The following is a 14,568-nucleotide window of genomic DNA, read 5'->3' as shown; positions in this document are numbered from 1 at the left end:
GGCTCGAGGAGTCTGAGTCCCCCCTTTGATAAACCTTCCCTTCGGAACTGTTGCTCCCTTAACCACGTTGTTCTGTACCTCTTCCTCCTCTTGTTCCAATTCCCCTGTCTCAATATTATAAGGACACTCGCGTCTCCAATGTCCCACCTCGTTACACTGATGACACCTGGTTGTCCTTTTCAGTGTCGCGATATCCATTCTCGGTCTCGGTCTTTCTTCCTCTTCTCTGGTCTGATTATTCTGTTTCTTTGCCTGCGCTCCTGTTCCCTGCTGTCGCTGTCCACCCTTTCCAGCTGCCTGCATCTGTACTAGCATTAACTTCTCCTTAAGCTTCTTTGCCTTCGAGTCTATCTCATCGCTACAGTACCTAGCATACCTCAGAATTTCGTCTAAAGGTTTGTTCTGCCAACAGATCAAATGCTGTTGAATCATCAGGCTTATGTCTGGTCTCAATCCGAGAACAAACTTTGACACAAACTGTCCTATGTCTTTAGGATCCATTACGTCTAGCCCACTGTACTGCTTAAATGCTTTCAGTAACCTTTCATAAAACTCATGAACTGTCTCTTTCGGTTCCTGAGTAGTTCGATCTATCTTAACCCAGTCTATGTCTTGCACCGGCACTTTCTCTTTCAGCCATGTTATTACCCTTTCGTATTTTTCCATGACTCTGTCTGATGGACCACCTGTCTGGGTATCTCTCTGAGGCTCACAAGTGGGCCATTCAATACTAAGTTTGCATGCCGTCCACAAGTCTCCGGGTACTACGATATCGAACAATGTGTTCAAATCGATCCAGAGAACCTTAGAGATCTTCACGAATCTTTCTACCTGCTTGTACCACTCAACGGGATTTTCTCTAAGTTTCGGGAAGGAATTAGTGAATGCCGCTAAATCCCCCCTACTCCATGGTACATGCACGTAGTTTCCGTTCGCGATTTCTCGCAAAGGGAAAGCTTCCATTCGCATTAGGTCTGTATCCTGAGACTTCACAAGTGTACTCCGTCTGACAGATCCCTTCTTGGACCATCTTTCCTCCCATCTATCCAGATCTCTCCATATTCTAATACACATGACCAATTCCCTTATGTGTACTCTCAGTCCAATCGTTCTGCGCTCATCCAAATCTAGGTCTGTGCAATTTAGCCTATGATTGGCCTGCAAAGCCTTAGTTCGTGATATGTCTATCATGTACTTATCAGCCAGTTCAGATAACTTTTCATGAGCTGCTCTTGCCTTTCGAGTAACGTCCTTGGATAAAAACAGTATCTCATCTGGAGCGTACAGCTCTAACCTCTCGATTGCCACTGTGCCGTCAATTATTTCATCTAAGTCTGATTTTAAACTCATTACATCTATGCGTCTTGCTTTTATTTCGGCTTTCAGTACTTCTGTCCTAGGTTGTTCTCTCATATCCCTCTCTCCTCCACTATGCGCCCTACGCCTGAGCACGGGTGAGTTATGAGGAATTTTTCTTCCATCTCTTTGTTCCCACCTCTCTAAATCCCAAGCCTTTCCATCTTCCCTTGGGGTGTGGTGGAACAATGCTCCATCCTTCTACCCTACATTCCGTCTTTTCAATTCGGTTTCTCCAGATACAAGATAAGATCCTCCGTGCTGTTCTAAACCACTGTAACTCGCTTGCTGTCTGGTATCACTTAACAGACGATAAGGTCCTTCATGGCTCTCCATGCCCCCGCGATCTCTTTCGTGATCACCGGATGTATGGCGAGACGTTTCGCGACTCCCTAAATTCTCATGACTTCGTCCACTATCACCGGATGCATATCGAGACGCTTCGCGGCTCTCCATGTTTCCGTGATTCCAATGTTGCACATTTTCATCCGGAGTATGGTGTGTGCATCTGAAAGTGTTCCGATATTCCTGCGTCCTTCGTTCTCCCTCATTGAAAGTGACGCGGGGCACTTCACCACACCCTGCACTCCTGTCATCGCACATTTGCCTATTGCCACTAATGGTAGGACAATTATCTCTTCTGCTTCCTTGACTCCCTCTCTCCCACTCTGGGCTGCTTTCGCCAGCTCCACAATGAGAGAGGACCTTGTTATCCTGGTCTCTCCATTCAGCTCCTGTTTCTAAACTTTTATTCCTAGCCTCCTCAGCAGTGTCCCATTCTTTCAGATATTCCCTTAATTCCTTATAGGATTTCGGTTTTGGTCCCCTCAAATCCATCGATCCTCTTTGACCCCCTTGTTCTATCCAGGGACCCGTTGCGGAATCTAATGGGGTACTCCGACTCACTGGTGCTAATCTCTGTCTTTGAGGATTCATCGTGGTATTCCTATTCTCCATCTCTGCCCTTTCCCTGTCCCATCGTGCCTGTTCCTCCTGCTGGACCCCCTCTGGGTTGTAGATTGACACAATAGGGCCTATGGTAACAGGTACTTGTAAAGCGTCTGGCATTTGGTACGACCTTGCACATTGCGTCTCTGGCACCTTCTGGACCACAAATCTTCCCACTACTCTCTGTTCGGAACTAGTTTGGGGTATTTCCTCACTCTTGTTGGAGTCCCACTCTGTTACTGGGATCGATTTATATTCTCCCCATCTAGCTCCTTCCCCTTGCTGTAATATGGGACTTGCGGATTCACCGCTATACGGAGGTGGTCTCTCTGTTAACAGTCTCTCTAACAGTTCTTCTTCCGTTTCGCTATCCTCGTCTTCCTCTTCTAGGGGTTTCTTTTCTCCCGTAGCTTCTATCATGGTGAACAGTTTGTCTGCTTCTATCTTTTGCACTCTCCACTTCTTAGCTTCCTCATCCCATTTAGCATCCTGTAATGCCTTTACTGATCGTCTCACTCTTTCTTGACGCCTCTTTACGCCTTTTGCGTGTGCTGCTTTAAACCATGCACTAAGAGCTTCGAATTGTGTCGGCCTCGGTAAAGGTCTTGTTGCAAGCATTACCGCTTTCAATTGGTTCAACACGTCTAGCTTAAACGTTCCGAATCTCGGGAACGTCAATTCCTTTTCTCCTTCTGTTAGCCTATTCCACTCGGAAATCCATAATATTGAGTGTAAGCCTACATTTACTGCCATATGATAAGCTGGTGTGCCTTCTGGTGGAGCTTCTTCTCCAGCATATAAGTTTCTTCTATTCTTCCTAAAGATCTTTCTTAAACCCTTAAAGCACTTCATTTTTGATGATCTACGATTTTCCTTTTATTAATTCTCTTCCTTATTTACGTCCCGATGACAACCACCAATCCCGGTGCGACTCTCGCTAGTCAGCCTATCCCAACGCTGTTCTATGCCAACTGACCAATCTCAGCGCGACTCTACGCTGACGTCACTTGTTCTCTCTGCAGCAATTTCCTTCGTTCCTCAACTCGTCTCACGATCTCACATGCGTTTCATTCATACGCCGAAAAAAATGACTACTTCCGTCCAAGCGATCACTTTTCTCTGACTGTACGGCCACAGTCTAACTGTAATTGTCACCTCAACTGGCGAGACGTCTTTCCTCGTACGGTCAGACGTTCACCTCAACTGATAGGTTACTTTCACACAGTAAACGTACGACCAGCATGCGTTTACTCATACACTCACTCAAACGCTCCCCCTATCATCGGTCTGTGGGCGATCAATGGTACCTCATGACCCCCATTAAATGGTAGACAAATTACTCTGGGTGTTCGATACACCCGAACCACTTAAGCCCTCTGGACATAAGATTTTATCCGGTTGCGCGCGCTCACAACCTTCCCTCAATCACACTACAGGCATTCAACTCCGCTTGACATTGCAACACAGGAACAACATAAAACACCGCAATCTTACAACGCATGACCCTTATACTCACTCTCGACCGATTCTGCTGCTTTTCTCTCGACGCACCGTCAGCACCTTCTTCGGCAGGGATTCTTCTTCTGGTCGTCGATGACTAGGGACCTTGGGGTAAACTAAACCTGGCCTAGGTCGTCTTCCTCAAGAAGATAACCATCATTACTCTGCTACCAACTGCGGGGAATGAGATTTTGGTATCAATTTATAATTAATTTAATAGTTTATCTCATTCGTAATTTTTGGACCGCTCGTATCTGTCATTGAGTAAAAGACCACCCCCACACAGGTTTAGTTCCGCCCCATTAAATGACGCCACTCTGAAGGACCACTTACAACTGATAAAGTTTAAGTATTTTTATATAAAATCAAAATTGAATGCAATTTACAATCCTCTCAGGATAAATCTCAAAGTATACAAAGAATACAAAATCAATTCCAATCTCAACAATTTAAAGCTTCGATGTAGAGTGGTTCTCTTGCGTCATCTACAGAAAGAGAAAATAATCAAGTTAAATCTGTCCCTACTCTATACTAGGTGACATCCCTACTTCGCAAGTTTCTTCCCTAAAAAGGTGTCAGCAGTTTGACTTCCAAAGAAGTTCAAACTCTCTTAGCCTCTAAAGGTAACTTAAGTTTAAGAAGCAGTACCCTCTCTGCCTACCCATCCGCTCTTCTAAGGGTCCTCGGCCTACTGCTCCCTTGCGCTCTGCTCTATCTCAGCGCATCTGCTCAAGGCATCTACCCTTGCCTTCGCTCTGAGCAATTCACCTCGCTGTTCCTAATCTCCAATTGCTACCTCCTCCCCGGGGTGCTGTCCCTAAAATACACAATCACAGTGTGGGTGGAACGCCCCTTGACGCCCACCACGGACTTTCCCCGATGATGTCAGTTTCTGGCTCTTTCCATTGCTTCATCTCTTCGCGTCGTCCGTTAGGTTGACCCTTTTCCTTAGATGTCATCTTCATCTTCTCGTTGGCGACTTTTAGTTGACACTTTCATCCAAAATCAGATAACCTTAAACAAGACCTTAACATTACAACTCTTTCTCTGACCTTACGAGATCCTGTGAATGGTCATTCAAAAACAAAAAGCTCAAATTCCAATCGCCTCCTCTCATGTTTAGGCAATAAACTTCGTTCGACATTTGTCACCTTAAATCTAACAAATGCTAGACTCTTCGGCTCGCACCTTCATGTGAAGATTGTTCACGACTCCTGTGAGCCCACTAAATTACATACATTGGACTACACTCTTGCGAACCCTCGGTTAGTCAGGTTATAATCACAAATGACCTAAACTCTTCTAGCATTCCTACAAACTTCTTCTACACAGTATAACCTTTAACATACATTTATATGTGAACGCTTTTAGCAATTACGTTTCTTCTAAACGAATACGATTTTACATAGAATATAAAGTTCACACAGAATATAATTTCATACATAGAATATAAACCCTATACATGGAACCTAACTTTATATTCTCATTGATTTCATCGTTATATGTATGCTCCTTGCACGTTTCTCCACGTTACATTTCTCTTGCCGTTTCTGCATTTAAAGTTACACGCGTACATGAATTCTACTCTGCACGTTCTACTGTTCGTAAGCATTTCTACATTAGCCCACTACGTATACGGCCTTCTAAATCTAATACATTCTAAAGTGAATACAGTTATACATTTCCTATACCATGATATCATTTTAATTGACTTTATGCTATAGTCATCAACTTCACATTACGATATGCATTTCATTCCTACGTTTATAACATATACGTCTAAATATGGCTACGATATACTTTATATTCAAATTGCGCTCTCTCAACAACCTTCCATGACGGCACCAGGAAGGGACGCTGAGGGTTTTTTTATGCTGATGTCATCGCTGAGCTGTTAGGGCCTGCGCCCATGAAACTTCAATTATCTTGGCCTACCTCCCTCCCAATGTGATGGCGAAGAGAGTGCCCCGACATACACAGAAGAAACAGTTTGTTTTGGTAACACTCTTAGAAAAAGACAGTAATGTTACGCTTCTATCTTAAGGAGAAGCAGGCTGATTCTTTGGTTTAAAAGATCATCCCGCTGTCAGGGCCGGACTGGGAACAGGAACCAGCCCTGGCAGGTTGCTGCTGCTCTGGCCCTGGGAGCGGGGGAGGGTGGTGGTGGTGGGACTATCAAGTAGCATTGCTCACGCTTTTGTTACAGGGTAGCGATATTGCATCAGTGCTGCGAAGCCGGCCGGCCCCTAGTGACTAAGCTGACCCACATGGGCACAAAACCTGCCAACAAACCCCCCCCCCCCGAGCCCACCAGGTTAATGCCCGGTGCCCGCTACGGCCATTTCGACCCTGCCTGCTGTTACTTAAGCAAACAGCGTAACATTTCTGTTCTTTGCTTAAACATGCTGCGTAAAACACTTCAATGAGGAGGAGGTTTTGGATCTGATACTCGTCAAGTAGCATTTCCCTAAAACTTCTTGATTTTTCCTCTGGAGTTTTGCTGGTTTTCTGGTGGGGCCTTAGGGCTCTGGGCACTTTTCCACTGTCAAAGCAGGGTGAAAGTGCATGCATGCTTCCTACACGTGGTAGAAAGTGGTGCGAAGATGGTGCTAAACATCGGACAGGCCTGCCATGGCAGTCCTGCCTGCACGCACATCCACTAATTGTGCTTTTTAACCATGTGTCTGGCTGCCATGGAGGACCGGTCTACCCACTTGCATGGATTGTGTTTCTAAACTTGCTTCCAACCTGCAATGGCAGGTCAGTGATGGCACCAGTGCACGCGTACTAAGGCTGGCCTTTAGCAACCACTGGCCATTTTGTGAGGACCTTTCCCATCCACGTGGAGTGGAAGACAAAGGGCGGGGCATGGTACACACATGTGCGCTCTACCCAGGTAAATGGGAATACCCATGCATATTTGCCTACATATGAGGCTTCTCTTTCAATAGGTTTACATGGGGAAGTAGTTGACAATACTTCCAGCTGCAATAGTGGATTGCAGTGGCGCAGCCTCCTGATGTTTCCTATCAATGGATTTGCGATGCCAAACCCTATTCAATGGTACAACAGGATTTGGCATATGTTGCGGAGAAATGCCACTTATGTGAAGATGGGCATTTCTATGCTTTAATTTCTTTGTGTGCCATGGTGCTTACTGTCGGGCAACACCAGAGGCAGAGGGAGCAAATCTGGGCATTTGTTATCAATAAGCTATCAACCATTGGGTATGCAATTGGACTGGCTGACCTCTGCCATTTGGACCACAGAGACTGCTGCCACATTGCAGACAGATATATAATAAGCCAACTATATTACCACTGACAAAACATTTTGCCTTGAAAAAGTTCTTGGCTTGTTGGTTGTACGGGCGAAACATATGTCAGCCTGTCCTTTGGGTATATCAGTACCTTTGGCATAAATAAATGCAGCATACTTGCTATAAAAGTACATCGAACTCTGGGATTTCTCACCCAATTTATCACTATATGTATATACTGGGCACAGACCTGTTTAAAGCCTAAAATAATTGTCCTTAACCCATTGGCTCTTGGGGGTAGCCACTTGACAAGTATGTGCCAAACATAGAATTGGGATCCGTCTTGAATGCACATGAACCCCAGCATCATCTACCCACCACCCCTGGAAGCAAATCACTCTGCCAATTGTGGGCCTGGATGAATAGATGGGAGGAAAGGATTATGAAACTTGGCCTCTGGAGCAATTTCATGGCCCCCATAAAGATAGAGATCTGCATTCTGTAGCCTCATGGCAGACAGGATGGAAATTTAGGGGACACATTTGTGGTTCAAAGGGATACCCTTTGCCCCGCCGCCTGACTTCAAAGGCCCACAGCAGTATAACTGCTGGTGCCACCCTTCAACAAGTGGTGAGGTTCGCTTGTGGGGATGCAGGACCAGAGACCTGGACTGCATGATGCACACTGCCAGAGGGACTCTGTTGTACACAAGGAGGATTACTGCAATTGGATAGGACTGTTTGGCCTTCCTGTATAGATGCTGGCCTGGGCTGACTACCTGCTGATGTGTGGCACCCTGAAGTGGGCTCCCCCAAGGGAAAGTTGGCTGGTCCATGTTCTCTTGGAGGTCTCAGGGACATCAGAGATCTCCTACAATTCACCCACACCATCTACTGGTGACATCTGAAGTTCAAAACTGAGCCTACTTGATTCCACTGGACAGCGCAATATGATCTTGGAACTAAGAATCGTACCTGGAGACCAAAATGCCAAAAGCGGAACTCTGAATTCGAGCCCAGTTTTCAGGCAAGTGACCCTGTACTGCAGGAACCTCGGTATGTATAAGTGTCTTGTTATTGATGAGTGGATTCACCGGTTGTAGGATCCAAATTTGGCCTAGTTCGTCTTTCATGCACACATTTCTCTCGTGCAACACAGCAACTGCATGCTCATTGCGTGCAGTGTCTGATTATTTATTATTATTATTACATTTCTTATATAGCGCCAGAATCGACCCCCGAAGGGGTATCTCCGCGCTTGCCTTGGGAACCCGTCCTGGTTTTTCCCTGTGAGATAGCCCCTACAGGGCATCCCCAAGGTGAAAGCCAGGCATCCCGCCGCGGGGGGCCGTTGTGGAGATTAAGCAAGCTTAATGCCCAGAGTTGGAGAGTGTGAACCCATGATTAGGTCAGGCACCGAAGCGAGAATTATCGAGTCCGTGGACATTTGAGCTCAACAGCCTGCCGCGTCGGGAATCGAACCCTGGTCCCGGGTCTGACTTCTGCTTCAGGGTCTGCCTGCTCTAACCATTGAGCCACACTTCTCCACTAGTCACAGTGTGCGACCCTCAGAGGTGGTGTGCCCATTGGAGTGTCTTATTCTACTTTATGAGATATTGCTGAACTTGCACCTGTGTGTGTGTGACCAAAATCGTCTGCTGCAACCTACATGAACGTGTGCCAGACAGAGTGCCTAATTTCTAGGGAGGTACAGAATTAGCAACTCTGCGTTGTGTGACCTGATGTGTCTGGTGCTACTCATCGTATTGCGCCCAAATACCTGTGCCCGGATTGCCTGGGAATAATCCAAATCAATGTGTACCAGATGAGGTACCTGTTCAGACCAAGAGGTTACCCTGTGTTATTTCTAACTCATCACTTGTTTCTTCCTAGTCCCATCACGGTGGACCAATTTCCCCTTCCCCCCTGGCCATCTCGACATTGGTTTGGTGCCAGGTAGGAGGGAACGTGAGTGATTAGGTTCTAGGAACGCTCCTGAGAAAGTTTGGAAGCAGGTCAAGAGACTGCGTGACCCCCCTGTGCGGCACAGAACTGGTGCCAGAAACCGGTCCCAGGATGCTTGTTTCCTGTCCAGGGAAGACATGGCTTGGCAGTTCGGGTTGGACTGTTCCCATGAGGCACATGGTCAGACTGATTTGCATATGGGCATGACTGAACTGGGGTGGTTGAGTGAGCTAAAGAATGATGATGGATTAAACCCAGATCATTTTACTGGGGGTGAGTGTTTGATTTGCTCCAACGCTCCGTCCATCATCCCTTTGGTATCGCTTTGTTCGCCCTAAGTTGGCAGGGTATGCCCAGTCGTGGGTCCCTTGCTCACTTTGACACTGGATTCAAGCTAGCCTGGCTGATGACGGCTGATTAGCCAGAAACCCGGGCCCAGGATGCTTGTTTCCCGTCCAGGGAAGACATGGCTTGACAGTTCATGCTGAACTGTTCCCATGAGGCACAGGGTCAGACTGATTAGCATATGGCCATGTCTGAACTGGGGTGGTGGAGTGAGCTAAAGAATGATAATGGATTAAACCCAGATCAGTTGACTGGGGGTGAGTGTTTGATTTGCCCCAATGCTCCTTTGGTATCGCTTAGAAGGCCCTGATAGGCACCTGTTTGTAACCAGTTGTTGCCCTCAGCCTGCTTCTGCTTCACAACCTTTTGGTGATCTTCTCGAGTAGTGACAAGACTCCCCTTGTTTACACCTGCCTCTTGTTTCTTCTGACTACCTATCCCCACCTGCTTTCAGGGGACCCAGACTTTCGTGACCTTGTCGGCATGCAGCCTAGTGTCTGGAGGGAGGAGCTAGTGATCTTCCATCCGGGAATTCTGGCACAGTCGGTGTGAATAGGAGAGTGGTGAGAGACGTTGAGCCACAGGGTCTGTAGCGTGTTATCCACTGACCTGCTGGGTATCAGTAGCACCGCATTATGGTGGTGTGTCTTATGTATACAAGAGTGTCCTCTATGGACTGGGCAGGTACCTGTCGCACTGTGTAGCAGTGCTGAGTGAGTGTGTGTGTGGGAGTAACAGTCTGTGGAACACCTTTGATTCACAACACTATACCACAGTGTTGGTTTATATGTTCATATACTGCCAAAAGAACTTTACATTTCATATTGGTTTTACCTGCATGGCCCCAGCCCGCGGTGCTGCTAAAAAGTGTTATAATTCTTTGTGTGTACAGATTCCTGATAACGTTGTAGCCCAGGGTGCACTCCATAACTGTGCGATATTGCAGCATTACGACTGTGGGATGGTCCTGGGGCTGACAATGTGTTGCACCACATAAGGGTTTTGTGTGGGATTTATAATAGGACTTTTCTTATGTGTGTATATTACTGATATTTTATTAACATGATTGGGCCTAGTACTGTTAGTAATATTTCCAAGTGTGATTTATGCCCAGAAATACATTATATTCATGTTGCCTTGATTAATGTGTGTGTTGATTGTAAACAATATTTAACTACTTATGGTATGTAGTCTCTTTTTTGTGACATGCTGTGTACTTACTGTGGTGGAGTGCTGTGCCTTTGCTTTACACATTACCTCTGTAATAAGTCTGAATGCTCAGTGCCAAGCTACCCGAGGAAGAACATGGGTTGTACAGTGTGTGTAATGATCTGCCCTTGACAGGAGCAGTGGATTCTGCCTGATTGGGGCGTCTCTTCAGCCAACCAGAAGGTGCCAGTTCCAATAGGAGGCACAGCCTTTTTACCCATTATTAATGAGTGGTCATTGTTTAATGCATCCGATAGTTACAGGATGCGTTAAATACCCCAAGTTTCGTTACATTTTGGCAGGTCAACTGTGCCGATATTTAACAGGGAAACCATGTATGTTATGTACGGTAACGTGTATTTTGGTGTGTTAAACACCAAAATCCACACATTATTCCCCATAAGCTCATAAATATTGCTCATTATTGCAACTGATGAATAACATACCCCATGGTATTATTATTTATCAGGTGAGCTAAATAGCACCTATATTTGTAATCAGGGCCAAAAAAGAACCAATCCCTGACCTAGTAACGTGTGTCACCACCTACTGTCCGACGACATATGAGATATAAAAACTGATCAACAAAAATTGGCGTATCTTGGGTACTGGAAAGCATGAATGGCCAAAACCCAGATTTGCCAACAAACGTACAAAAAATCTAAAAGATTTATTAGTACATACTCGCCCAGTACAAGTGAGAAAGAAACCCGCACAAATGAGAAATATGGACATGATGCCTGTTACTGGTCAATACCCATGTGGCACTTGCTTAGCATGTAAACTTACAACCACCACCAAAACACTCCAACTTACAGAGTCTCTCAGCTGGACCCAAAAACAACATACGAACTGTAACTCTACTCACGTAGTGTATATGATATGGTGTTCATGCGACAAAAAATATATAGGAATGACATGCAGAAAAGTCAAAACGAGAATTGGGGAACACAAGAGCAACATCAGACTTAAGAAAAACACCACAAAGTTGTGTTCCCATTTTGTTGAAGTCGTTCATGACTGTGAAGAATTAAGGTGGACAGTACTGGAAACACTCACGGACAAGACCCTGAATGCCGAAAAAATATTGTTAGAAAAAGAGCAAAGATGGGTGGATCGCTTGAAGACCCGTATCACGGGCTTAAATGATAATATTCCGTGGCATCAATTTGCATAAGACCCTTGTGTAATATAAGACCACTCTTACACACCTGCATATTTCAATATAGATATGAGAGAACAAGTACAAACATCTTCCTCTAGTAATATCTGTTTAACATCTCCCATCCGACTGTACAAACTATACTAGCGCATCCAATCTCATGCAGATACACGGGCGCAACAGGCGGTATTTTACAAGAGTGAAGAAAAAAAAAATGAAGACCCCTTTCTTTTTCTACTTTTATAATTAGATTTATTTTTATTTCTCACTTTTTTGCCCTAAAAACATTGATGACTAAGTAATTTTCCAACTAATCAGAAGGAGAAGGTTCTTTATTCCAAGTTCCTAAACACAATAAAATCCAAGTGTTGAAAATAACCATAGTCCGCTCTCTACTTCGTTTTGCTTGAAATTAGCAACAGGAAGTGAGCTCCCGGTATCCAGGGGCAGACCTAGCACAAGACACGGAATCTCTCCATGTGTGGGTAAGAAGGGCGTTCCACTTCTAAGTACAGCGGCTGGAACCTGCGGTAAGACCGATACCTGTTAACTCCATCTCTTTCTCACTCCTATCAGCTTGGGACCAGTGAGTCCCAGTGTCCCCTGTTGAAGCTTCAGTTTTTCAGAATTGAGGTAAGAGTCCGAGAACGTTTGTTGTACTTATCCGCCCACTTGGTGTGCTTAACAACAATCCCCCAAACGCTTCTCACATATGACGCGTTTAATGAAACCTAGGGTCTAAGAGAGTGTCGTTCTTAATCTTATCTGTACCAACATCACTACGTACCTATTTGGGCTGAATTACACATTCCGCTAGTGCCTGTTTACAACAACTAGAGGTAATTCAAATACGTGGTGAGCATTACATTGAACCATCGTTTATCTAATACGTAAATTAGTACTGACTGACTGAAAGCTTATAGTCTACCCCCTTTTTGATAAAACAGCAATGCCGCATTTTGTCCTCAGGAAACAATGTAGCTTTCTTGACACATACCACAAGTACAACCTGATTTCCGTTTTGTACCTCTAAACACAGTTGTCCCCATTATAGTACCACCTATCTGTTTGTAAAGCATGAAATTGCTCTAGCGATAAATCTCTAAATATGAGAATCCTGATAGTGCTATACCCGCATCCCAATTATGTAAATTACTTTTCTTTCTGCTTCCTCCTCAGAAATCCTGAACAAGCATAAAACCAAAAAACAAACTCGTTTTTTTTCATTACTACACAAGTTGTGTAAGTAACTTATCTGTTGTTTGTGATGTTTGTCCTGACGAATGCTCCGTAGACCCGGCTGGGCAGTATGGAGCATAAACATGTTGACTTTGTTAAACTTAAAGTATAAGGAGATCCAATAACTTGACCTCAAGTTATACCGAAAACATTTTATTAAAACATAACCTCACCTTCTCTATTAAATTTCATTAGTGGTGGGGTTTTTGTTTTTTACTTTTCATTCTGGGGTGCCTCCCTATTTTTATCTCTGGACACTACTACCAAAACCAGGGGTTGCCTCTGGATGAGGCTGGCATATAGCACATTTTGGAACACCCAATGATAATGCCGTAACGCGAGTGTGGGGCGGATAAAAGATATACACCGCACTTTAGACACTGCGTTTATGAGGGTGTTTCATCTTAACTTATGGTTAAGTAGTTACAAGTGTACATTCTCCTCCTTGATGTTGTTTGATTGAGACTGGGGAAACGAATGGACTCCTAATCCTCCCCCCTACCTGTTGATTGACATACTAAGGTATACAAAAATGGATGGATGGAATGCTTGAAGTAATCTTAGCCACTGATATTTACTAAGGCCGCATCCCAGTCTTTTGTTATTTTGCACACCTTGCCACTTCAGTTTGGGCGAAGGCATATGCAAATCAGTCTTGACAGTGCTCCAAAAGGAATAGCCATTCCAGGACCTCCCCGAACACGAACAGAGGCAACCCAAGACCAGTTTTGGCCTAATTGGGTCTCATCAGTTAGATGTAGCTTGGTTCCAGTGGCATAGTGAGCATGGGACCCATGTTTGGGCATACCCTTGCCACTTAGAATGTTGTACCAAACACACAGAAGCTGATGGCAGGATTGCTTGCAACATGTCTATCAACTGGCAATCGCTCAGTGTGGCATTCCATCCCTTCGTTTTTTTGCCCCCCTTGCCATCTCAATTTCGTTCCAATTGTATGCAATCAATCATGACCCTGGATCGACAAGAACAGTCCCGCACCAACTGCCAGGCAAGCCCTTCCAGAAGCAGAACACAAGCAACCAAAGACCACTTTTGCCCTGTTTGGGGTTCATCACTTGTGTGTAGCTTGGTTGCAGTGGCACAGTGAGCAAGGGACTCACGTCTGGGCATACTTTTGCCACTTAGGGCTTTACATCAAACACATAAAAGGTGATGAGAAAAATGCGTTCAACAAATCCAACCAGCTCCTTGGATAGAATTCCATCCCATCATCATTTTTCCCACCATGGCATCTCGGTTTCAACCCAGCCGTCTTGACCTTGCTCCATTAGGGACTGCCCAGTACTACCTGTCAGGCCAGATGCTCCCTGAACCAGAACAGAAACAACTACAGACCAGTTTACCCCTTGATTGGGGCTCATCAGGGGGGCGTGGCTTGAGCGCCGAGGGAAATGGCGGCGTGAGCCCGGAGCTCCGTGCCTATTCCCCACAATCATCCTGCAAAAGGGGCCGCAGAGCCAGTGTGTGCCCCGGCGCCGCACTGAACCTTAACGGGGACTGGCTGGGCAGCATCTGACCGGCTAGCGGCTTCACGGAAGTCAGAACGACCGCCGACTGCGGCGGCC

The sequence above is a fragment of the Lissotriton vulgaris genome, chromosome 4_1 (genome assembly GCF_964263255.1).
Source record: "Lissotriton vulgaris chromosome 4_1, aLisVul1.2, whole genome shotgun sequence".
NCBI classification, from domain to species: domain Eukaryota; kingdom Metazoa; phylum Chordata; class Amphibia; order Caudata; family Salamandridae; genus Lissotriton; species Lissotriton vulgaris.
This window is presented reverse-complemented; position numbering follows the sequence as displayed.